Source organism: Coffea arabica, chromosome 11e (assembly GCF_036785885.1).
Source record: "Coffea arabica cultivar ET-39 chromosome 11e, Coffea Arabica ET-39 HiFi, whole genome shotgun sequence".
Classification (NCBI taxonomy): Eukaryota; Viridiplantae; Streptophyta; class Magnoliopsida; order Gentianales; family Rubiaceae; genus Coffea; species Coffea arabica.
This window is the reverse complement of record NC_092331.1, coordinates 33,955,997-33,976,468: the sequence shown is the minus strand read 5'-3', so window position 1 is coordinate 33,976,468 and position 20,472 is coordinate 33,955,997. Positions and strand designations below refer to the sequence as shown.

Genomic DNA, 20,472 nt, shown 5'->3' with positions numbered 1-20,472 from the left:
AAACTACCCCGTCCTGCGAAGCAGTGCGGCTTTTCTAGACCGAAATTCATTTTAAGCGTCAATTCAAGCATTTTCCTATTATCCTTTTATTTATTTCCTTTCATAATTTTTTTTGTTATTGATTTGCCCCCTGTATTTTTCCATCATCCCGCAACTCTAAATTATCGTGAAATCAATCCTTCACGCTTGCGCTGATACATTTGCGCCGATAAATTTGAGCGACGCTCCGGGCTTTGATCGAGCCGTACCGTTCCTGATTTGTCTCGCGCCTTCAGATCCGCCTTCATGCTTCGAGAAGAAGCAAAATATAAAGCAATCGTTCCGAAGGACCTAAATTACTACAGGATAAAGAACGAATAGAAAATTTGAATTTCGAAACAAAAAAGAGAGGGGTGCAACAAGAGGAATTCCCAGGGGGTCACCCATCCTAATACTGCTCACGCCCATGCACGCTTAACTTCGGAGTTCTGATGGGATACGATGCATTAGTGCTGGTATGATCGCACCCACAACGTACCTTTCGTTTTATTCTTTTAAACTACCCCGTCCAGCGAAGCAGTGTGTCTTTTCTAGACCAGAATTCATTTTAAGCGTCAATTGAAGCATTTTCCTTTTATCCTTTTATTTATTTACTTTATATATATTTTTTTTATTGATTTGCACCCTATTTTTTTCCATCATCCCGCAACTCTAAATTATCATGAAATCAATCCTTCACGCTTGCGGTGATACATTTGCGCCGACAAATTTGAGCGACGATCCGGGCTTTGATCGAGCCGTACCGTTCCTGATTTGTCTCGCGCCTTCAGATCCTCCTTCACGCTTCGACAAGAAGCAAAATATTAAGCAATCGTTCCGACAGAGCTAAATTACTACAGGATAAAGAACGAATAGGAAATTTGGATTTCGAAACAAAAAAGAGAGGGGTGCAACACGAGGACTTCCCAGGGGGTCACCAATCCAAGTACTACTCTCGCCCAAACACACTTAATTTCGAAGTTCTGATGGGATCCGGTGCATTAGTGCTGGTATGATCGCACCCGCCATATTCCTTTCGCTTTATTCTTTTAAACTACCCCGTCCTGCGAAGCAGTGTGGATTTTCTAGACCGAAATTCATTTTAAGCGTCAATTCAAGCATTTTCCTATTATCCTTTTATTTATTTGCTTTCATATTTTTTTTTGTTATTGATTTGCCCCCTGTTTTTTTCCATCATCCCGCAACTCTAAATTATCATGAAATCAATCCTTCACGCTTGCGCTGATACATTTGCGCCGACAAATTTGAGCGACGATCCGGGCTTTGATCGAGCCGTACCGTTCCTGATTTGTCTCGCGCCTTCAGATCCTCCTTCACGTTTCGACAAAAAGCAAAATATTAAGCAATCGTTCCAACGAAGCTAAATTACTACAGGATAAAGAACGAATAGGAAATTTGGATTTCGAAACAAAAAAGAGAGGGGTGCAACACGAGGACTTCCCAGGGGGTCACCAATCCAAGTACTACTCTCGCCCAAACACGCTTAATTTCGAAGTTCTGATGGGATCCGGTGCATTAGTGCTGGTATGATCGCACCCGCCATATTCCTTTCGCTTTATTCTTTTAAACTACCCCGTCCTGCGAAGCAGTGTGGCTTTTCTAGACCGAAATTCATTTTAAGCGTCAATTCACGCATTTTCCTATTATCCTTTTATTTATTTGCTTTCATATTTTTTTTTGTTATTGATTTGCCCCCTGTTTTTTTCCATCATCCCGCAACTCTAAATTATCATGAAATCAATCCTTCACGCTTGCGCTGATACATTTGCGCCGACAAATTTGAGCGACGATCCGGGCTTTGATCGAGCCGTACCGTTCCTGATTTGTCTCGCGCCTTCAGATCCTCCTTCACGCTTCGACAAGAAGCAAAATGTTAAGCAATCGTTCCGACGGAGCTAAATTACTACAGGATAAAGAACGAATAGAAAATTTGAATTTCGAAACAAAAAAGAGAGGGGTGCAACAAGAGGAATTCCCAGGGGGTCACCCATCCTAGCACTACTCTCGCCCAAGCATGCTTAACTTCGGAGTTCTGATGGGATCCGGTGCATTAGTGCTGGTATGATCGCACCCGCCATGTTCCTTTCGCTTTATTCTTTTAAACTACCCCGTCCTGAGAAGCAGTGTGGCTTTTCTAGACCGAAATTCATTTTAAGCATCAATTCAAGCATTTTTCTCTTATCCTTTTGTTTATTGCTTTCATATTTTTTTTTGTTATTGATTTGCACCCTGTTTTTTTCCCTCATCGCGCAACAATAAATTGTCATGAAATCAATCCATCACGCTAGCGCTGATACATTTGCGCCGACAAATTTGAGCGATGATCCGGGCTTTGATCGAGCCGTACCGTTCCTGATTTCTCTCGCGCCTTCAGATCCGCCTTCATGCTTCGAGAAGAAGCAAAATATAAAGCAATCGTTCCGAAGGACCTAAATTACTACAAGATAAAGAACGAATAGAAAATTTGAATTTCGAAACAAAAAAGAAAGGGGTGCAATAAGAGGAATTCCCAAGGGGTCACCCATCCTAATACTGCTCACGCCCAAGCACGCTTAACTTCGGAGTTCTGATGGGATACGGTGCATTAGTGCTGGTATGATCGCACCCACAACGTTCCTTTCGATTTATTCTTTTAAACTACCCCGTCCTGCGAAGCAGTGCGGCTTTTCTAGACCGAAATTCATTTTAAGCGTCAATTCAAGCATTTTCCTATTATCCTTTTATTTATTTCCTTTCATAATTTTTTTTGTTATTGATTTGCCCCCTGTATTTTTCCATCATCCCGCAACTCTAAATTATCGTGAAATCAATCCTTCACGCTTGCGCTGATACATTTGCGCCGATAAATTTGAGCGACGATCCGGGCTTTGATCGAGCCGTACCGTTCCTGATTTGTCTCGCGCCTTCAGATCCTCCTTCACGCTTCGACAAGAAGCAAAATATTAAGCAATCGTTCCGACGGAGCTAAATTACTACAGGATAAAGAACGAATAGGAAATTTGGATTTCGAAACAAAAAAGAGAGGGGTGCAACACGAGGACTTCCCAGGGGGTCACCAATCCAAGTACTACTCTTGCCCAAACACGCTTAATTTCGAAGTTCTGATGGGATCCGGTGCATTAGTGCTGGTATGATCGCACCCACCATATTCCTTTCGCTTTATTCTTTTAAACTACCCCGTCCTGCGAAGCAGTGTGGCTTTTCTAGACCGAAATTCATTTTAAGCGTCAATTCAAGCATTTTCCTATTATCCTTTTATTTATTTGCTTTCATAATTTTTTTTGTTTTTGATTTGCCCCCTGTTTTTTTCCATCATCCCGCAACTCTAAATTATCATGAAATCAATCCTTCACGCTTGCGCTAATACATTTGCGCCGACAAATTTGAGCGACGATCCGGGCTTTGATCGAGCCGTACCGTTCCTGATTTGTCTCGCGCCTTCAGATCCTCCTTCACGCTTCGACAAGAAGCAAAATATTAAGCAATCGTTCCGACGGAGCTAAATTACTACAGGATAAAGAACGAATAGGAACTTTGGATTTCGAAACAAAAAAGAGAGGGGTGCAACACGAGGACTTCCCAGGGGGTCACCAATCCAAGTACTACTCTCGCCCAAACACGCTTAATTTCGAAGTTCTGATGGGATCCGGTGCATTAGTGCTGGTATGATCGCACCCGCCATATTCCTTTCGCTTTATTCTTTTAAACTACCCCGTCCTGCGAAGCAGTGTGGCTTTTCTAGACTGAAATTCATTTTAAGCGTCAATTCAAGCATTTTCCTATTATCCTTTTATTTATTTGCTTTCATATTTTTTTTTGTTATTGATTTGCCCCCTGTTTTTTTCCATCATCCCGCAACTCTAAATTATCATGAAATCAATCCTTCACGCTTGCGCTGATACATTTGCGCCGACAAATTTGAGCGACGATCCGGGCTTTGATCGAGCCGTACCGTTCCTGATTTGTCTCGCGCCTTCAGATCCTCCTTCACGCTTCGACAAGAAGCAAAATATTAAGCAATCGTTCCGACGGAGCTAAATTACTACAGGATAAGGAACGAATAGAAAATTTGAATTTCGAAACAAAAAAGAGAGGGGTGCAACAAGAGGAATTCCCAGGGGGTCACCCATCCTAGCACTACTCTCGCCCAAGCATGCTTAACTTCGGAGTTCTGATGGGATCCGGTGCATTAGTGCTGGTATGATCGCACCCGCCATGTTCCTTTCGCTTTATTCTTTTAAACTACCCCGTCCTGCGAAACAGTGTGGCTTTTCTAGACCGAAATTCATTTTAAGCTTCAATTCAAGCATTTTTTTCTTATCCTTTTGTTTATTGCTTTCATATTTTTTTTTGTTGTTGATTTGCACCCTGTTTTTTTCCCTCATCGAGCAACAATAAATTGTCATGAAATCAATCCATCACGCTAGCGCTGATACATTTGCGCCGACAAATTTGAGCGCTGATCCGGGCTTTGATCGAGCCGTACCGTTCCTGATTTCTCTCGCGCCTTCAGATCCGCCTTCATGCTTCGAGAAGAAGCAAAATATAAAGCAATCGTTCTGAAGGACCTAAATTACTACAAGATAAAGAACGAATAGAAAATTTGAATTTCGAAACAAAAAAGAAAGGGGTGCAACAAGAGGAATTCCCAGGGGGTCACCCATCCTAATACTGCTCACGCCCATGCACGCTTAACTTCGGAGTTCTGATGGGATACGGTGCATTAGTGCTGGTATGATCGCACCCACAACGTTCCTTTCGTTTTATTCTTTTAAACTACCCCGTCCAGCGAAGCAGTGTGTCTTTTCTAGACCGGAATTCATTTTAAGCGTCAATTGAAGCATTTTCCTTTTATCCTTTTATTTATTTACTTTATATATTTTTTTTTATTGATTTGCACCCTGTTTTTTTCCATCATCCCGCAACTCTAAATTATCATGAAATCAATCCTTCACGCTTGCGGTGATACATTTGCGCCGACAAATTTGAGCGACGATCCGGGCTTTGATCGAGCCGTACCGTTCCTGATTTGTCTCGCGCCTTCAGATCCTCCTTCACGCTTCGACAAGAAGCAAAATATTAAGCAATCGTTCCGACGGAGCTAAATTACTACAGGATAAAGAACGAATAGGAAATTTGGATTTCGAAACAAAAAAGAGAGGGGTGCAACACGAGGACTTCCCAGGGGGTCACCAATCCAAGTACTACTCTCGCCCAAACACGCTTAATTTCGAAGTTCTGATGGGATCCGGTGCATTAGTGCTGGTATGATCGCACCCGCCATATTCCTTTCGCTTTATTCTTTTAAACTACCCCGTCCTGCGAAGCAGTGTTGCTTTTCTAGACCGAAATTCATTTTAAGCGTCAATTCAAGCATTTTCCTATTATCCTTTTATTTATTTGCTTTCATATTTTTTTTTGTTATTGATTTGCCCCCTGTTTTTTTCCATCATCCCGCAACTCTAAATTATCGTGAAATCAATCCTTCACGCTTGCGCTGATACATTTGCGCCGATAAATTTGAGCGGCGCTCCGGGCTTTGATCGAGCCGTACCGTTCCTGATTTGTCTCGCGCCTTCAGATCCGCCTTCATGGTTCGAGAAGAAGCAAAATATAAAGCAATCGTTCCGAAGGACCTAAATTACTACAGGATAAAGAACGAATAGAAAATTTGAATTTCGAAACAAAAAAGAGAGGGGTGCAACAAGAGGAATTCCCAGGGGGTCACCCATCCTAATACTGCTCACGCCCAAGCACGCTTAACTTCGGAGTTCTGATGGGATACGGTGCATTAGTGCTGGTATGATCGCACCCACAACGTTCCTTTCGCTTTATTCTTTTAAACTACCCCGTCCAGCGAAGCAGTGTGGCTTTTCTAGACCGGAATTCATTTTAAGCGTCAATTCAAGCATTTTTCTATTATCCTTTTATTTATTTGCTTTCATATTTTTTTTGTTATTGATTTGCCCCCTGTTTTTTTCCATCATCCCGCAACTCTAAATTATCATGAAATCAATCCTTCACGCTTGCGCTGATACATTTGCGCCGACAAATTTGAGCGACGATCCGGGCTTTGATCGAGCCGTACCGTTCCTGATTTGTCTCGCGCCTTCAGATCCTCCTTCACGTTTCGACAAAAAGCAAAATATTAAGCAATCGTTCCAACGAAGCTAAATTACTACAGGATAAAGAACGAATAGGAAATTTGGATTTCGAAACAAAAAAGAGAGGGGTGCAACACGAGGACTTCCCAGGGGGTCACCAATCCAAGTACTACTCTCGCCCAAACACGCTTAATTTCGAAGTTCTGATGGGATCCGGTGCATTAGTGCTGGTATGATCGCACCCGCCATATTCCTTTCGCTTTATTCTTTTAAACTACCCCGTCCTGCGAAGCAGTGTGGCTTTTCTAGACCGAAATTCATTTTAAGCGTCAATTCACGCATTTTCCTATTATCCTTTTATTTATTTGCTTTCATATTTTTTTTTGTTATTGATTTGCCCCCTGTTTTTTTCCATCATCCCGCAACTCTAAATTATCATGAAATCAATCCTTCACGCTTGCGCTGATACATTTGCGCCGACAAATTTGAGCGACGATCCGGGCTTTGATCGAGCCGTACCGTTCCTGATTTGTCTCGCGCCTTCAGATCCTCCTTCACGCTTCGACAAGAAGCAAAATGTTAAGCAATCGTTCCGACGGAGCTAAATTACTACAGGATAAAGAACGAATAGAAAATTTGAATTTCGAAACAAAAAAGAGAGGGGTGCAACAAGAGGAATTCCCAGGGGGTCACCCATCCTAGCACTACTCTCGCCCAAGCATGCTTAACTTCGGAGTTCTGATGGGATCCGGTGCATTAGTGCTGGTATGATCGCACCCGCCATGTTCCTTTCGCTTTATTCTTTTAAACTACCCCGTCCTGAGAAGCAGTGTGGCTTTTCTAGACCGAAATTCATTTTAAGCATCAATTCAAGCATTTTTCTCTTATCCTTTTGTTTATTGCTTTCATATTTTTTTTTGTTATTGATTTGCACCCTGTTTTTTTCCCTCATCGCGCAACAATAAATTGTCATGAAATCAATCCATCACGCTAGCGCTGATACATTTGCGCCGACAAATTTGAGCGATGATCCGGGCTTTGATCGAGCCGTACCGTTCCTGATTTCTCTCGCGCCTTCAGATCCGCCTTCATGCTTCGAGAAGAAGCAAAATATAAAGCAATCGTTCCGAAGGACCTAAATTACTACAAGATAAAGAACGAATAGAAAATTTGAATTTCGAAACAAAAAAGAAAGGGGTGCAATAAGAGGAATTCCCAAGGGGTCACCCATCCTAATACTGCTCACGCCCAAGCACGCTTAACTTCGGAGTTCTGATGGGATACGGTGCATTAGTGCTGGTATGATCGCACCCACAACGTTCCTTTCGATTTATTCTTTTAAACTACCCCGTCCTGCGAAGCAGTGCGGCTTTTCTAGACCGAAATTCATTTTAAGCGTCAATTCAAGCATTTTCCTATTATCCTTTTATTTATTTCCTTTCATAATTTTTTTTGTTATTGATTTGCCCCCTGTATTTTTCCATCATCCCGCAACTCTAAATTATCGTGAAATCAATCCTTCACGCTTGCGCTGATACATTTGCGCCGATAAATTTGAGCGACGCTCCGGGCTTTGATCGAGCCGTACCGTTCCTGATTTGTCTCGCGCCTTCAGATCCGCCTTCATGCTTCGAGAAGAAGCAAAATATAAAGCAATCGTTCCGAAGGACCTAAATTACTACAGGATAAAGAACGAATAGAAAATTTGAATTTCGAAACAAAAAAGAGAGGGGTGCAACAAGAGGAATTCCCAGGGGGTCACCCATCCTAATACTGCTCACGCCCATGCACGCTTAACTTCGGAGTTCTGATGGGATACGGTGCATTAGTGCTGGTATGATCGCACCCACAACGTACCTTTCGTTTTATTCTTTTAAACTACCCCGTCCAGCGAAGCAGTGTGTCTTTTCTAGACCGGAATTCATTTTAAGCGTCAATTGAAGCATTTTCCTCTTATCCTTTTATTTATTTACTTTATATTTTTTTGTTATTGATTTGCACCCTATTTTTTTCCATCATCCCGCAACTCTAAATTATCATGAAATCAATCCTTCACGCTTGCGGTGATACATTTGCGCCGACAAATTTGAGCGACGATCCGGGCTTTGATCGAGCCGTACCGTTCCTGATTTGTCTCGCGCCTTCAGATCCTCCTTCACGCTTCGACAAGAAGCAAAATATTAAGCAATCGTTCCGACGGAGCTAAATTACTACAGGATAAAGAACGAATAGGAAATTTGGATTTCGAAACAAAAAAGAGAGGGGTGCAACACGAGGACTTCCCAGGGGGTCACCAATCCAAGTACTACTCTTGCCCAAACACGCTTAATTTCGAAGTTCTGATGGGATCCGGTGCATTAGTGCTGGTATGATCGCACCCACCATATTCCTTTCGCTTTATTCTTTTAAACTACCCCGTCCTGCGAAGCAGTGTGGCTTTTCTAGACCGAAATTCATTTTAAGCGTCAATTCAAGCATTTTCCTATTATCCTTTTATTTATTTGCTTTCATAATTTTTTTTGTTTTTGATTTGCCCCCTGTTTTTTTCCATCATCCCGCAACTCTAAATTATCATGAAATCAATCCTTCACGCTTGCGCTAATACATTTGCGCCGACAAATTTGAGCGACGATCCGGGCTTTGATCGAGCCGTACCGTTCCTGATTTGTCTCGCGCCTTCAGATCCTCCTTCACGCTTCGACAAGAAGCAAAATATTAAGCAATCGTTCCGACGGAGCTAAATTACTACAGGATAAAGAACGAATAGGAACTTTGGATTTCGAAACAAAAAAGAGAGGGGTGCAACACGAGGACTTCCCAGGGGGTCACCAATCCAAGTACTACTCTCGCCCAAACACGCTTAATTTCGAAGTTCTGATGGGATCCGGTGCATTAGTGCTGGTATGATCGCACCCGCCATATTCCTTTCGCTTTATTCTTTTAAACTACCCCGTCCTGCGAAGCAGTGTGGCTTTTCTAGACTGAAATTCATTTTAAGCGTCAATTCAAGCATTTTCCTATTATCCTTTTATTTATTTGCTTTCATATTTTTTTTTGTTATTGATTTGCCCCCTGTTTTTTTCCATCATCCCGCAACTCTAAATTATCATGAAATCAATCCTTCACGCTTGCGCTGATACATTTGCGCCGACAAATTTGAGCGACGATCCGGGCTTTGATCGAGCCGTACCGTTCCTGATTTGTCTCGCGCCTTCAGATCCTCCTTCACGCTTCGACAAGAAGCAAAATATTAAGCAATCGTTCCGACGGAGCTAAATTACTACAGGATAAGGAACGAATAGAAAATTTGAATTTCGAAACAAAAAAGAGAGGGGTGCAACAAGAGGAATTCCCAGGGGGTCACCCATCCTAGCACTACTCTCGCCCAAGCATGCTTAACTTCGGAGTTCTGATGGGATCCGGTGCATTAGTGCTGGTATGATCGCACCCGCCATGTTCCTTTCGCTTTATTCTTTTAAACTACCCCGTCCTGCGAAACAGTGTGGCTTTTCTAGACCGAAATTCATTTTAAGCTTCAATTCAAGCATTTTTTTCTTATCCTTTTGTTTATTGCTTTCATATTTTTTTTTGTTGTTGATTTGCACCCTGTTTTTTTCCCTCATCGAGCAACAATAAATTGTCATGAAATCAATCCATCACGCTAGCGCTGATACATTTGCGCCGACAAATTTGAGCGCTGATCCGGGCTTTGATCGAGCCGTACCGTTCCTGATTTCTCTCGCGCCTTCAGATCCGCCTTCATGCTTCGAGAAGAAGCAAAATATAAAGCAATCGTTCTGAAGGACCTAAATTACTACAAGATAAAGAACGAATAGAAAATTTGAATTTCGAAACAAAAAAGAAAGGGGTGCAACAAGAGGAATTCCCAGGGGGTCACCCATCCTAATACTGCTCACGCCCATGCACGCTTAACTTCGGAGTTCTGATGGGATACGGTGCATTAGTGCTGGTATGATCGCACCCACAACGTTCCTTTCGTTTTATTCTTTTAAACTACCCCGTCCAGCGAAGCAGTGTGTCTTTTCTAGACCGGAATTCATTTTAAGCGTCAATTGAAGCATTTTCCTTTTATCCTTTTATTTATTTACTTTATATATTTTTTTTTATTGATTTGCACCCTGTTTTTTTCCATCATCCCGCAACTCTAAATTATCATGAAATCAATCCTTCACGCTTGCGGTGATACATTTGCGCCGACAAATTTGAGCGACGATCCGGGCTTTGATCGAGCCGTACCGTTCCTGATTTGTCTCGCGCCTTCAGATCCTCCTTCACGCTTCGACAAGAAGCAAAATATTAAGCAATCGTTCCGACGGAGCTAAATTACTACAGGATAAAGAACGAATAGGAAATTTGGATTTCGAAACAAAAAAGAGAGGGGTGCAACACGAGGACTTCCCAGGGGGTCACCAATCCAAGTACTACTCTCGCCCAAACACGCTTAATTTCGAAGTTCTGATGGGATCCGGTGCATTAGTGCTGGTATGATCGCACCCGCCATATTCCTTTCGCTTTATTCTTTTAAACTACCCCGTCCTGCGAAGCAGTGTTGCTTTTCTAGACCGAAATTCATTTTAAGCGTCAATTCAAGCATTTTCCTATTATCCTTTTATTTATTTGCTTTCATATTTTTTTTTGTTATTGATTTGCCCCCTGTTTTTTTCCATCATCCCGCAACTCTAAATTATCGTGAAATCAATCCTTCACGCTTGCGCTGATACATTTGCGCCGATAAATTTGAGCGGCGCTCCGGGCTTTGATCGAGCCGTACCGTTCCTGATTTGTCTCGCGCCTTCAGATCCGCCTTCATGGTTCGAGAAGAAGCAAAATATAAAGCAATCGTTCCGAAGGACCTAAATTACTACAGGATAAAGAACGAATAGAAAATTTGAATTTCGAAACAAAAAAGAGAGGGGTGCAACAAGAGGAATTCCCAGGGGGTCACCCATCCTAATACTGCTCACGCCCAAGCACGCTTAACTTCGGAGTTCTGATGGGATACGGTGCATTAGTGCTGGTATGATCGCACCCACAACGTTCCTTTCGCTTTATTCTTTTAAACTACCCCGTCCAGCGAAGCAGTGTGGCTTTTCTAGACCGGAATTCATTTTAAGCGTCAATTCAAGCATTTTTCTATTATCCTTTTATTTATTTGCTTTCATATTTTTTTTGTTATTGATTTGCCCCCTGTTTTTTTCCATCATCCCGCAACTCTAAATTATCATGAAATCAATCCTTCACGCTTGCGCTGATACATTTGCGCCGACAAATTTGAGCGACGATCCGGGCTTTGATCGAGCCGTACCGTTCCTGATTTGTCTCGCGCCTTCAGATCCTCCTTCACGTTTCGACAAAAAGCAAAATATTAAGCAATCGTTCCAACGAAGCTAAATTACTACAGGATAAAGAACGAATAGGAAATTTGGATTTCGAAACAAAAAAGAGAGGGGTGCAACACGAGGACTTCCCAGGGGGTCACCAATCCAAGTACTACTCTCGCCCAAACACGCTTAATTTCGAAGTTCTGATGGGATCCGGTGCATTAGTGCTGGTATGATCGCACCCGCCATATTCCTTTCGCTTTATTCTTTTAAACTACCCCGTCCTGCGAAGCAGTGTGGCTTTTCTAGACCGAAATTCATTTTAAGCGTCAATTCACGCATTTTCCTATTATCCTTTTATTTATTTGCTTTCATATTTTTTTTTGTTATTGATTTGCCCCCTGTTTTTTTCCATCATCCCGCAACTCTAAATTATCATGAAATCAATCCTTCACGCTTGCGCTGATACATTTGCGCCGACAAATTTGAGCGACGATCCGGGCTTTGATCGAGCCGTACCGTTCCTGATTTGTCTCGCGCCTTCAGATCCTCCTTCACGCTTCGACAAGAAGCAAAATGTTAAGCAATCGTTCCGACGGAGCTAAATTACTACAGGATAAAGAACGAATAGAAAATTTGAATTTCGAAACAAAAAAGAGAGGGGTGCAACAAGAGGAATTCCCAGGGGGTCACCCATCCTAGCACTACTCTCGCCCAAGCATGCTTAACTTCGGAGTTCTGATGGGATCCGGTGCATTAGTGCTGGTATGATCGCACCCGCCATGTTCCTTTCGCTTTATTCTTTTAAACTACCCCGTCCTGAGAAGCAGTGTGGCTTTTCTAGACCGAAATTCATTTTAAGCATCAATTCAAGCATTTTTCTCTTATCCTTTTGTTTATTGCTTTCATATTTTTTTTTGTTATTGATTTGCACCCTGTTTTTTTCCCTCATCGCGCAACAATAAATTGTCATGAAATCAATCCATCACGCTAGCGCTGATACATTTGCGCCGACAAATTTGAGCGATGATCCGGGCTTTGATCGAGCCGTACCGTTCCTGATTTCTCTCGCGCCTTCAGATCCGCCTTCATGCTTCGAGAAGAAGCAAAATATAAAGCAATCGTTCCGAAGGACCTAAATTACTACAAGATAAAGAACGAATAGAAAATTTGAATTTCGAAACAAAAAAGAAAGGGGTGCAATAAGAGGAATTCCCAAGGGGTCACCCATCCTAATACTGCTCACGCCCAAGCACGCTTAACTTCGGAGTTCTGATGGGATACGGTGCATTAGTGCTGGTATGATCGCACCCACAACGTTCCTTTCGATTTATTCTTTTAAACTACCCCGTCCTGCGAAGCAGTGCGGCTTTTCTAGACCGAAATTCATTTTAAGCGTCAATTCAAGCATTTTCCTATTATCCTTTTATTTATTTCCTTTCATAATTTTTTTTGTTATTGATTTGCCCCCTGTATTTTTCCATCATCCCGCAACTCTAAATTATCGTGAAATCAATCCTTCACGCTTGCGCTGATACATTTGCGCCGATAAATTTGAGCGACGCTCCGGGCTTTGATCGAGCCGTACCGTTCCTGATTTGTCTCGCGCCTTCAGATCCGCCTTCATGCTTCGAGAAGAAGCAAAATATAAAGCAATCGTTCCGAAGGACCTAAATTACTACAGGATAAAGAACGAATAGAAAATTTGAATTTCGAAACAAAAAAGAGAGGGGTGCAACAAGAGGAATTCCCAGGGGGTCACCCATCCTAATACTGCTCACGCCCATGCACGCTTAACTTCGGAGTTCTGATGGGATACGGTGCATTAGTGCTGGTATGATCGCACCCACAACGTACCTTTCGTTTTATTCTTTTAAACTACCCCGTCCAGCGAAGCAGTGTGTCTTTTCTAGACCGGAATTCATTTTAAGCGTCAATTGAAGCATTTTCCTCTTATCCTTTTATTTATTTACTTTATATTTTTTTGTTATTGATTTGCACCCTATTTTTTTCCATCATCCCGCAACTCTAAATTATCATGAAATCAATCCTTCACGCTTGCGGTGATACATTTGCGCCGACAAATTTGAGCGACGATCCGGGCTTTGATCGAGCCGTACCGTTCCTGATTTGTCTCGCGCCTTCAGATCCTCCTTCACGCTTCGACAAGAAGCAAAATATTAAGCAATCGTTCCGACGGAGCTAAATTACTACAGGATAAAGAACGAATAGGAAATTTGGATTTCGAAACAAAAAAGAGAGGGGTGCAACACGAGGACTTCCCAGGGGGTCACCAATCCAAGTACTACTCTTGCCCAAACACGCTTAATTTCGAAGTTCTGATGGGATCCGGTGCATTAGTGCTGGTATGATCGCACCCACCATATTCCTTTCGCTTTATTCTTTTAAACTACCCCGTCCTGCGAAGCAGTGTGGCTTTTCTAGACCGAAATTCATTTTAAGCGTCAATTCAAGCATTTTCCTATTATCCTTTTATTTATTTGCTTTCATAATTTTTTTTGTTTTTGATTTGCCCCCTGTTTTTTTCCATCATCCCGCAACTCTAAATTATCATGAAATCAATCCTTCACGCTTGCGCTAATACATTTGCGCCGACAAATTTGAGCGACGATCCGGGCTTTGATCGAGCCGTACCGTTCCTGATTTGTCTCGCGCCTTCAGATCCTCCTTCACGCTTCGACAAGAAGCAAAATATTAAGCAATCGTTCCGACGGAGCTAAATTACTACAGGATAAAGAACGAATAGGAACTTTGGATTTCGAAACAAAAAAGAGAGGGGTGCAACACGAGGACTTCCCAGGGGGTCACCAATCCAAGTACTACTCTCGCCCAAACACGCTTAATTTCGAAGTTCTGATGGGATCCGGTGCATTAGTGCTGGTATGATCGCACCCGCCATATTCCTTTCGCTTTATTCTTTTAAACTACCCCGTCCTGCGAAGCAGTGTGGCTTTTCTAGACTGAAATTCATTTTAAGCGTCAATTCAAGCATTTTCCTATTATCCTTTTATTTATTTGCTTTCATATTTTTTTTTGTTATTGATTTGCCCCCTGTTTTTTTCCATCATCCCGCAACTCTAAATTATCATGAAATCAATCCTTCACGCTTGCGCTGATACATTTGCGCCGACAAATTTGAGCGACGATCCGGGCTTTGATCGAGCCGTACCGTTCCTGATTTGTCTCGCGCCTTCAGATCCTCCTTCACGCTTCGACAAGAAGCAAAATATTAAGCAATCGTTCCGACGGAGCTAAATTACTACAGGATAAGGAACGAATAGAAAATTTGAATTTCGAAACAAAAAAGAGAGGGGTGCAACAAGAGGAATTCCCAGGGGGTCACCCATCCTAGCACTACTCTCGCCCAAGCATGCTTAACTTCGGAGTTCTGATGGGATCCGGTGCATTAGTGCTGGTATGATCGCACCCGCCATGTTCCTTTCGCTTTATTCTTTTAAACTACCCCGTCCTGCGAAACAGTGTGGCTTTTCTAGACCGAAATTCATTTTAAGCTTCAATTCAAGCATTTTTTTCTTATCCTTTTGTTTATTGCTTTCATATTTTTTTTTGTTATTGATTTGCACCCTGTTTTTTTCCCTCATCGAGCAACAATAAATTGTCATGAAATCAATCCATCACGCTAGCGCTGATACATTTGCGCCGACAAATTTGAGCGCTGATCCGGGCTTTGATCGAGCCGTACCGTTCCTGATTTCTCTCGCGCCTTCAGATCCGCCTTCATGCTTCGAGAAGAAGCAAAATATAAAGCAATCGTTCTGAAGGACCTAAATTACTACAAGATAAAGAACGAATAGAAAATTTGAATTTCGAAACAAAAAAGAAAGGGGTGCAACAAGAGGAATTCCCAGGGGGTCACCCATCCTAATACTGCTCACGCCCATGCACGCTTAACTTCGGAGTTCTGATGGGATACGGTGCATTAGTGCTGGTATGATCGCACCCACAACGTTCCTTTCGTTTTATTCTTTTAAACTACCCCGTCCAGCGAAGCAGTGTGTCTTTTCTAGACCGGAATTCATTTTAAGCGTCAATTGAAGCATTTTCCTTTTATCCTTTTATTTATTTACTTTATATATTTTTTTTTATTGATTTGCACCCTGTTTTTTTCCATCATCCCGCAACTCTAAATTATCATGAAATCAATCCTTCACGCTTGCGGTGATACATTTGCGCCGACAAATTTGAGCGACGATCCGGGCTTTGATCGAGCCGTACCGTTCCTGATTTGTCTCGCGCCTTCAGATCCTCCTTCACGCTTCGACAAGAAGCAAAATATTAAGCAATCGTTCCGACGGAGCTAAATTACTACAGGATAAAGAACGAATAGGAAATTTGGATTTCGAAACAAAAAAGAGAGGGGTGCAACACGAGGACTTCCCAGGGGGTCACCAATCCAAGTACTACTCTCGCCCAAACACGCTTAATTTCGAAGTTCTGATGGGATCCGGTGCATTAGTGCTGGTATGATCGCACCCGCCATATTCCTTTCGCTTTATTCTTTTAAACTACCCCGTCCTGCGAAGCAGTGTTGCTTTTCTAGACCGAAATTCATTTTAAGCGTCAATTCAAGCATTTTCCTATTATCCTTTTATTTATTTGCTTTCATATTTTTTTTTGTTATTGATTTGCCCCCTGTTTTTTTCCATCATCCCGCAACTCTAAATTATCGTGAAATCAATCCTTCACGCTTGCGCTGATACATTTGCGCCGATAAATTTGAGCGGCGCTCCGGGCTTTGATCGAGCCGTACCGTTCCTGATTTGTCTCGCGCCTTCAGATCCGCCTTCATGGTTCGAGAAGAAGCAAAATATAAAGCAATCGTTCCGAAGGACCTAAATTACTACAGGATAAAGAACGAATAGAAAATTTGAATTTCGAAACAAAAAAGAGAGGGGTGCAACAAGAGGAATTCCCAGGGGGTCACCCATCCTAATACTGCTCACGCCCAAGCACGCTTAACTTCGGAGTTCTGATGGGATACGGTGCATTAGTGCTGGTATGATCGCACCCACAACGTTCCTTTCGCTTTATTCTTTTAAACTACCCCGTCCAGCGAAGCAGTGTGGCTTTTCTAGACCGGAATTCATTTTAAGCGTCAATTGAAGCATTTTCCTCTTATCCTTTTATTTATTTACTTTATATTTTTTTGTTATTGATTTGCACCCTATTTTTTTCCATCATCCCGCAACTCTAAATTATCATGAAATCAATCCTTCACGCTTGCGGTGATACATTTGCGCCGACAAATTTGAGCGACGATCCGGGCTTTGATCGAGCCGTACCGTTCCTGATTTGTCTCGCGCCTTCAGATCCTCCTTCACGCTTCGACAAGAAGCAAAATATTAAGCAATCGTTCCGACGGAGCTAAATTACTACAGGATAAAGAACGAATAGGAAATTTGGATTTCGAAACAAAAAAGAGAGGGGTGCAACACGAGGACTTCCCAGGGGGTCACCAATCCAAGTACTACTCTCGCCCAAACACGCTTAATTTCGAAGTTCTGATGGGATCCGGTGCATTAGTGCTGGTATGATCGCACCCACCATATTCCTTTCGCTTTATTCTTTTAAACTACCCCGTCCTGCGAAGCAGTGTGGCTTTTCTAGACCGAAATTCATTTTAAGCGTCAATTCAAGCATTTTCCTATTATCCTTTTATTTATTTCCTTTCATAATTTTTTTTGTTATTGATTTGCCCCCTGTATTTTTCCATCATCCCGCAACTCTAAATTATCGTGAAATCAATCCTTCACGCTTGCGCTGATACATTTGCGCCGATAAATTTGAGCGACGCTCCGGGCTTTGATCGAGCCGTACCGTTCCTGATTTGTCTCGCGCCTTCAGATCCGCCTTCATGCTTCGAGAAGAAGCAAAATATAAAGCAATCGTTCCGAAGGACCTAAATTACTACAGGATAAAGAACGAATAGAAAATTTGAATTTCGAAACAAAAAAGAGAGGGGTGCAACAAGAGGAATTCCCAGGGGGTCACCCATCCTAATACTGCTCACGCCCATGCACGCTTAACTTCGGAGTTCTGATGGGATACGGTGCATTAGTGCTGGTATGATCGCACCCACAACGTACCTTTCGTTTTATTCTTTTAAACTACCCCGTCCAGCGAAGCAGTGTGTCTTTTCTAGACCGGAATTCATTTTAAGCGTCAATTGAAGCATTTTCCTCTTATCCTTTTATTTATTTACTTTATATTTTTTTGTTATTGATTTGCACCCTATTTTTTTCCATCATCCCGCAACTCTAAATTATCATGAAATCAATCCTTCACGCTTGCGGTGATACATTTGCGCCGACAAATTTGAGCGACGATCCGGGCTTTGATCGAGCCGTACCGTTCCTGATTTGTCTCGCGCCTTCAGATCCTCCTTCACGCTTCGACAAGAAGCAAAATATTAAGCAATCGTTCCGACGGAGCTAAATTACTACAGGATAAAGAACGAATAGGAAATTTGGATTTCGAAACAAAAAAGAGAGGGGTGCAACACGAGGACTTCCCAGGGGGTCACCAATCCAAGTACTACTCTCGCCCAAACACGCTTAATTTCGAAGTTCTGATGGGATCCGGTGCATTAGTGCTGGTATGATCGCACCCACCATATTCCTTTCGCTTTATTCTTTTAAACTACCCCGTCCTGCGAAGCAGTGTGGCTTTTCTAGACCGAAATTCATTTTAAGCGTCAATTCAAGCATTTTCCTATTATCCTTTTATTTATTTGCTTTCATAATTTTTTTTGTTTTTGATTTGCCCCCTGTTTTTTTCCATCATCCCGCAACTCTAAATTATCATGAAATCAATCCTTCACGCTTGCGCTAATACATTTGCGCCGACAAATTTGAGCGACGATCCGGGCTTTGATCGAGCCGTACCGTTCCTGATTTGTCTCGCGCCTTCAGATCCTCCTTCACGCTTCGACAAGAAGCAAAATATTAAGCAATCGTTCCGACGGAGCTAAATTACTACAGGATAAAGAACGAATAGAAAATTTGAATTTCGAAACAAAAAAGAGAGGGGTGCAACAAGAGGAATTCCCAGGGGGTCACCCATCCTAGCACTACTCTCGCCCAAGCATGCTTAACTTCGGAGTTCTGATGGGATCCGGTGCATTAGTGCTGGTATGATCGCACCCGCCATGTTCCTTTCGCTTTATTCTTTTAAACTACCCCGTCCTGCGAAGCAGTGTTGCTTTTCTTGACCGAAATTCGTTTTAAGCGTCAATTCAAGCATTTTCCTATTATCCTTTTATTTATTTGCTTTCATATTTTTTTTTGTTATTGATTTGCCCCCTGTTTTTTTCCATCATCCCGCAACTCTAAATTATCGTGAAATCAATCCTTCACGCTTGCGCTGATACATTTGCGCCGATAAATTTGAGCGACGCTCCGGGCTTTGATCGAGCCGTACCGTTCCTGATTTGTCTCGCGCCTTCAGATCCGCCTTCATGCTTCGAGAAGAAGCAAAATATAAAGCAATCGTTCCGAAGGACCTAAATTACTACAGGATAAAGAACGAATAGAAAATTTGAATTTAGAAACAAAAAAGAGAGGGGTGCAACAAGAGGAATTCCCAGGGGGTCACCCATCCTAATACTGCTCACGCCCAAGCACGCTTAACTTCGGAGTTCTGATGGGATACGGTGCATTAGTGCTGGTATGATCGCACCCACAACGTTCCTTTCGCTTTATTCTTTTAAACTACCCCGTCCAGCGAAGCAGTGTGGCTTTTCTAGACCGGAATTCATTTTAAGCGTCAATTGAAGCATTTTCCACTTATCCTTTTATTTATTTACTTTATATTTTTTTGTTATTGATTTGCACCCTGTTTTTTTCCATCATCCCGCAACTCTAAATTATCATGAAATCAATCCTTCACGCTTGCGGTGATACATTTGCGCCGACAAATTTGAGCGACGATCCGGGCTTTGATCGAGCCGTACCGTTCCTGATTTGTCTCGCGCCTTCAGATCCTCCTTCACGCTTCGACAAGAAGCAAAATATTAAGCAATCGTTCCGACGGAGCTAAATTACTACAGGATAAAGAACGAATAGGAAATTTGGATTTCGAAACAAAAAAGAGAGGGGTGCAACACGAGGACTTCCCAGGGGGTCACCAATCCAAGTACTACTCTCGCCCAAACACGCTTAATTTCGAAGTTCTGATGGGATCCGGTGCATTAGTGCTGGTATGATCGCACCCGCCATATTCCTTTCGCTTTATTCTTTTAAACTACCCCGTCCTGCGAAGCAGTGTGGCTTTTCTAGACCGAAATTCATTTTAAGCGTCAATTCAAGCATTTTCCTATTATCCTTTTATTTAGTTGCTTTCATAATTTTTTTTGTTATTGATTTGCCCCCTGTTTTTTTCCATCATCCCGCAACTCTAAATTATCATGAAATCAATCCTTCACGCTTGCGCTGATACATTTGCGCCGACAAATTTGAGCGACGATCCAGGCTTTGATCGAGCCGTACCGTTCCTGATTTGTCTCGCGCCTTCAGATCCTCCTTCACGCTTCGACAAGAAGCAAAATATTAAGCAATCGTTCCGACGGAGCTAAATTACTACTGGATAAAGAACGAATAGGAAATTTGGATTTCGAAACAAAAAAGAGAGGGGTGCAACACGAGGACTTCCCAGGGGGTCACCAATCCAAGTACTACTCTCGCCCAAACACGCTTAATTTCGATGTTCTGATGGGATCCGGTGCATTAGTGCTGGTATGATCGCACCCGCCATATTCCTTTCGCTTTATTCTTTTAAACTGCCCCGTCCTGCGAAGCAGTGTTGATTTTCTAGACCGAAATTCATTTTAAGCGTCAATTCAAGCATTTTCCTATTATCGTTTTATTTATTTGCTTTCATATTTTTTTTTGTTATTGATTTGCCCCCTGTTTTTTTCCATCATCCCGCAACTCTAAATTATCGTGAAA

At 42.3% G+C, this 20,472-nt stretch overlaps 38 non-coding genes across 38 annotated transcripts; all 38 read right to left on the bottom strand.

Annotated features, from left to right (window-relative positions):
* Positions 1-389: 389 nt before the first annotated feature.
* On the bottom strand, positions 390-508 carry LOC140024655 (5S ribosomal RNA). Its single transcript, XR_011828631.1, has one exon. It is a non-coding gene; the product is annotated as a 5S ribosomal RNA (ribosomal RNA).
* A 415-nt stretch (positions 509-923) lies between these two features.
* LOC140023716 (5S ribosomal RNA) lies at positions 924-1,042 on the bottom strand. The gene has a single exon (XR_011827684.1). It is a non-coding gene; the product is annotated as a 5S ribosomal RNA (ribosomal RNA).
* A 416-nt stretch (positions 1,043-1,458) lies between these two features.
* On the bottom strand, positions 1,459-1,577 carry LOC140022848 (5S ribosomal RNA). The gene has a single exon (XR_011826826.1). It is a non-coding gene; the product is annotated as a 5S ribosomal RNA (ribosomal RNA).
* Positions 1,578-1,993: 416 nt separating this feature from the next.
* LOC140032587 (5S ribosomal RNA) lies at positions 1,994-2,112 on the bottom strand. The gene has a single exon (XR_011836513.1). It is a non-coding gene; the product is annotated as a 5S ribosomal RNA (ribosomal RNA).
* Positions 2,113-2,527: 415 nt separating this feature from the next.
* LOC140023714 (5S ribosomal RNA) lies at positions 2,528-2,646 on the bottom strand. The gene has a single exon (XR_011827682.1). It is a non-coding gene; the product is annotated as a 5S ribosomal RNA (ribosomal RNA).
* Positions 2,647-3,062: 416 nt separating this feature from the next.
* Positions 3,063-3,181, bottom strand: LOC140024130 (5S ribosomal RNA). The gene has a single exon (XR_011828102.1). It is a non-coding gene; the product is annotated as a 5S ribosomal RNA (ribosomal RNA).
* Positions 3,182-3,597: 416 nt separating this feature from the next.
* Positions 3,598-3,716, bottom strand: LOC140022847 (5S ribosomal RNA). The gene has a single exon (XR_011826825.1). It is a non-coding gene; the product is annotated as a 5S ribosomal RNA (ribosomal RNA).
* A 416-nt stretch (positions 3,717-4,132) lies between these two features.
* Positions 4,133-4,251, bottom strand: LOC140032586 (5S ribosomal RNA). The gene has a single exon (XR_011836512.1). It is a non-coding gene; the product is annotated as a 5S ribosomal RNA (ribosomal RNA).
* Positions 4,252-4,666: 415 nt separating this feature from the next.
* LOC140023919 (5S ribosomal RNA) lies at positions 4,667-4,785 on the bottom strand. Its single transcript, XR_011827886.1, has one exon. It is a non-coding gene; the product is annotated as a 5S ribosomal RNA (ribosomal RNA).
* Positions 4,786-5,199: 414 nt separating this feature from the next.
* LOC140022846 (5S ribosomal RNA) lies at positions 5,200-5,318 on the bottom strand. The gene has a single exon (XR_011826824.1). It is a non-coding gene; the product is annotated as a 5S ribosomal RNA (ribosomal RNA).
* Positions 5,319-5,734: 416 nt separating this feature from the next.
* LOC140023501 (5S ribosomal RNA) lies at positions 5,735-5,853 on the bottom strand. Its single transcript, XR_011827469.1, has one exon. It is a non-coding gene; the product is annotated as a 5S ribosomal RNA (ribosomal RNA).
* A 415-nt stretch (positions 5,854-6,268) lies between these two features.
* LOC140022845 (5S ribosomal RNA) lies at positions 6,269-6,387 on the bottom strand. The gene has a single exon (XR_011826823.1). It is a non-coding gene; the product is annotated as a 5S ribosomal RNA (ribosomal RNA).
* A 416-nt stretch (positions 6,388-6,803) lies between these two features.
* LOC140032585 (5S ribosomal RNA) lies at positions 6,804-6,922 on the bottom strand. Its single transcript, XR_011836511.1, has one exon. It is a non-coding gene; the product is annotated as a 5S ribosomal RNA (ribosomal RNA).
* Positions 6,923-7,337: 415 nt separating this feature from the next.
* On the bottom strand, positions 7,338-7,456 carry LOC140023713 (5S ribosomal RNA). The gene has a single exon (XR_011827681.1). It is a non-coding gene; the product is annotated as a 5S ribosomal RNA (ribosomal RNA).
* A 416-nt stretch (positions 7,457-7,872) lies between these two features.
* Positions 7,873-7,991, bottom strand: LOC140023918 (5S ribosomal RNA). The gene has a single exon (XR_011827885.1). It is a non-coding gene; the product is annotated as a 5S ribosomal RNA (ribosomal RNA).
* Positions 7,992-8,404: 413 nt separating this feature from the next.
* Positions 8,405-8,523, bottom strand: LOC140024129 (5S ribosomal RNA). Its single transcript, XR_011828101.1, has one exon. It is a non-coding gene; the product is annotated as a 5S ribosomal RNA (ribosomal RNA).
* Positions 8,524-8,939: 416 nt separating this feature from the next.
* On the bottom strand, positions 8,940-9,058 carry LOC140022844 (5S ribosomal RNA). Its single transcript, XR_011826822.1, has one exon. It is a non-coding gene; the product is annotated as a 5S ribosomal RNA (ribosomal RNA).
* A 416-nt stretch (positions 9,059-9,474) lies between these two features.
* LOC140032583 (5S ribosomal RNA) lies at positions 9,475-9,593 on the bottom strand. The gene has a single exon (XR_011836509.1). It is a non-coding gene; the product is annotated as a 5S ribosomal RNA (ribosomal RNA).
* A 415-nt stretch (positions 9,594-10,008) lies between these two features.
* LOC140023917 (5S ribosomal RNA) lies at positions 10,009-10,127 on the bottom strand. Its single transcript, XR_011827884.1, has one exon. It is a non-coding gene; the product is annotated as a 5S ribosomal RNA (ribosomal RNA).
* A 414-nt stretch (positions 10,128-10,541) lies between these two features.
* On the bottom strand, positions 10,542-10,660 carry LOC140022843 (5S ribosomal RNA). Its single transcript, XR_011826821.1, has one exon. It is a non-coding gene; the product is annotated as a 5S ribosomal RNA (ribosomal RNA).
* Positions 10,661-11,076: 416 nt separating this feature from the next.
* On the bottom strand, positions 11,077-11,195 carry LOC140023500 (5S ribosomal RNA). Its single transcript, XR_011827468.1, has one exon. It is a non-coding gene; the product is annotated as a 5S ribosomal RNA (ribosomal RNA).
* Positions 11,196-11,610: 415 nt separating this feature from the next.
* On the bottom strand, positions 11,611-11,729 carry LOC140022842 (5S ribosomal RNA). Its single transcript, XR_011826820.1, has one exon. It is a non-coding gene; the product is annotated as a 5S ribosomal RNA (ribosomal RNA).
* A 416-nt stretch (positions 11,730-12,145) lies between these two features.
* On the bottom strand, positions 12,146-12,264 carry LOC140032582 (5S ribosomal RNA). The gene has a single exon (XR_011836508.1). It is a non-coding gene; the product is annotated as a 5S ribosomal RNA (ribosomal RNA).
* Positions 12,265-12,679: 415 nt separating this feature from the next.
* On the bottom strand, positions 12,680-12,798 carry LOC140023712 (5S ribosomal RNA). Its single transcript, XR_011827680.1, has one exon. It is a non-coding gene; the product is annotated as a 5S ribosomal RNA (ribosomal RNA).
* Positions 12,799-13,214: 416 nt separating this feature from the next.
* Positions 13,215-13,333, bottom strand: LOC140023916 (5S ribosomal RNA). The gene has a single exon (XR_011827883.1). It is a non-coding gene; the product is annotated as a 5S ribosomal RNA (ribosomal RNA).
* A 413-nt stretch (positions 13,334-13,746) lies between these two features.
* LOC140024128 (5S ribosomal RNA) lies at positions 13,747-13,865 on the bottom strand. Its single transcript, XR_011828100.1, has one exon. It is a non-coding gene; the product is annotated as a 5S ribosomal RNA (ribosomal RNA).
* Positions 13,866-14,281: 416 nt separating this feature from the next.
* On the bottom strand, positions 14,282-14,400 carry LOC140022840 (5S ribosomal RNA). The gene has a single exon (XR_011826818.1). It is a non-coding gene; the product is annotated as a 5S ribosomal RNA (ribosomal RNA).
* Positions 14,401-14,816: 416 nt separating this feature from the next.
* On the bottom strand, positions 14,817-14,935 carry LOC140032581 (5S ribosomal RNA). The gene has a single exon (XR_011836507.1). It is a non-coding gene; the product is annotated as a 5S ribosomal RNA (ribosomal RNA).
* A 415-nt stretch (positions 14,936-15,350) lies between these two features.
* LOC140023915 (5S ribosomal RNA) lies at positions 15,351-15,469 on the bottom strand. The gene has a single exon (XR_011827882.1). It is a non-coding gene; the product is annotated as a 5S ribosomal RNA (ribosomal RNA).
* Positions 15,470-15,883: 414 nt separating this feature from the next.
* On the bottom strand, positions 15,884-16,002 carry LOC140022839 (5S ribosomal RNA). Its single transcript, XR_011826817.1, has one exon. It is a non-coding gene; the product is annotated as a 5S ribosomal RNA (ribosomal RNA).
* A 416-nt stretch (positions 16,003-16,418) lies between these two features.
* On the bottom strand, positions 16,419-16,537 carry LOC140023498 (5S ribosomal RNA). The gene has a single exon (XR_011827466.1). It is a non-coding gene; the product is annotated as a 5S ribosomal RNA (ribosomal RNA).
* A 413-nt stretch (positions 16,538-16,950) lies between these two features.
* LOC140022838 (5S ribosomal RNA) lies at positions 16,951-17,069 on the bottom strand. The gene has a single exon (XR_011826816.1). It is a non-coding gene; the product is annotated as a 5S ribosomal RNA (ribosomal RNA).
* Positions 17,070-17,485: 416 nt separating this feature from the next.
* On the bottom strand, positions 17,486-17,604 carry LOC140023913 (5S ribosomal RNA). The gene has a single exon (XR_011827880.1). It is a non-coding gene; the product is annotated as a 5S ribosomal RNA (ribosomal RNA).
* A 413-nt stretch (positions 17,605-18,017) lies between these two features.
* Positions 18,018-18,136, bottom strand: LOC140022836 (5S ribosomal RNA). The gene has a single exon (XR_011826815.1). It is a non-coding gene; the product is annotated as a 5S ribosomal RNA (ribosomal RNA).
* Positions 18,137-18,552: 416 nt separating this feature from the next.
* LOC140032580 (5S ribosomal RNA) lies at positions 18,553-18,671 on the bottom strand. The gene has a single exon (XR_011836506.1). It is a non-coding gene; the product is annotated as a 5S ribosomal RNA (ribosomal RNA).
* A 416-nt stretch (positions 18,672-19,087) lies between these two features.
* On the bottom strand, positions 19,088-19,206 carry LOC140023497 (5S ribosomal RNA). The gene has a single exon (XR_011827465.1). It is a non-coding gene; the product is annotated as a 5S ribosomal RNA (ribosomal RNA).
* Positions 19,207-19,619: 413 nt separating this feature from the next.
* On the bottom strand, positions 19,620-19,738 carry LOC140022835 (5S ribosomal RNA). Its single transcript, XR_011826814.1, has one exon. It is a non-coding gene; the product is annotated as a 5S ribosomal RNA (ribosomal RNA).
* Positions 19,739-20,154: 416 nt separating this feature from the next.
* LOC140024579 (5S ribosomal RNA) lies at positions 20,155-20,273 on the bottom strand. Its single transcript, XR_011828553.1, has one exon. It is a non-coding gene; the product is annotated as a 5S ribosomal RNA (ribosomal RNA).
* Positions 20,274-20,472: the final 199 nt, after the last annotated feature.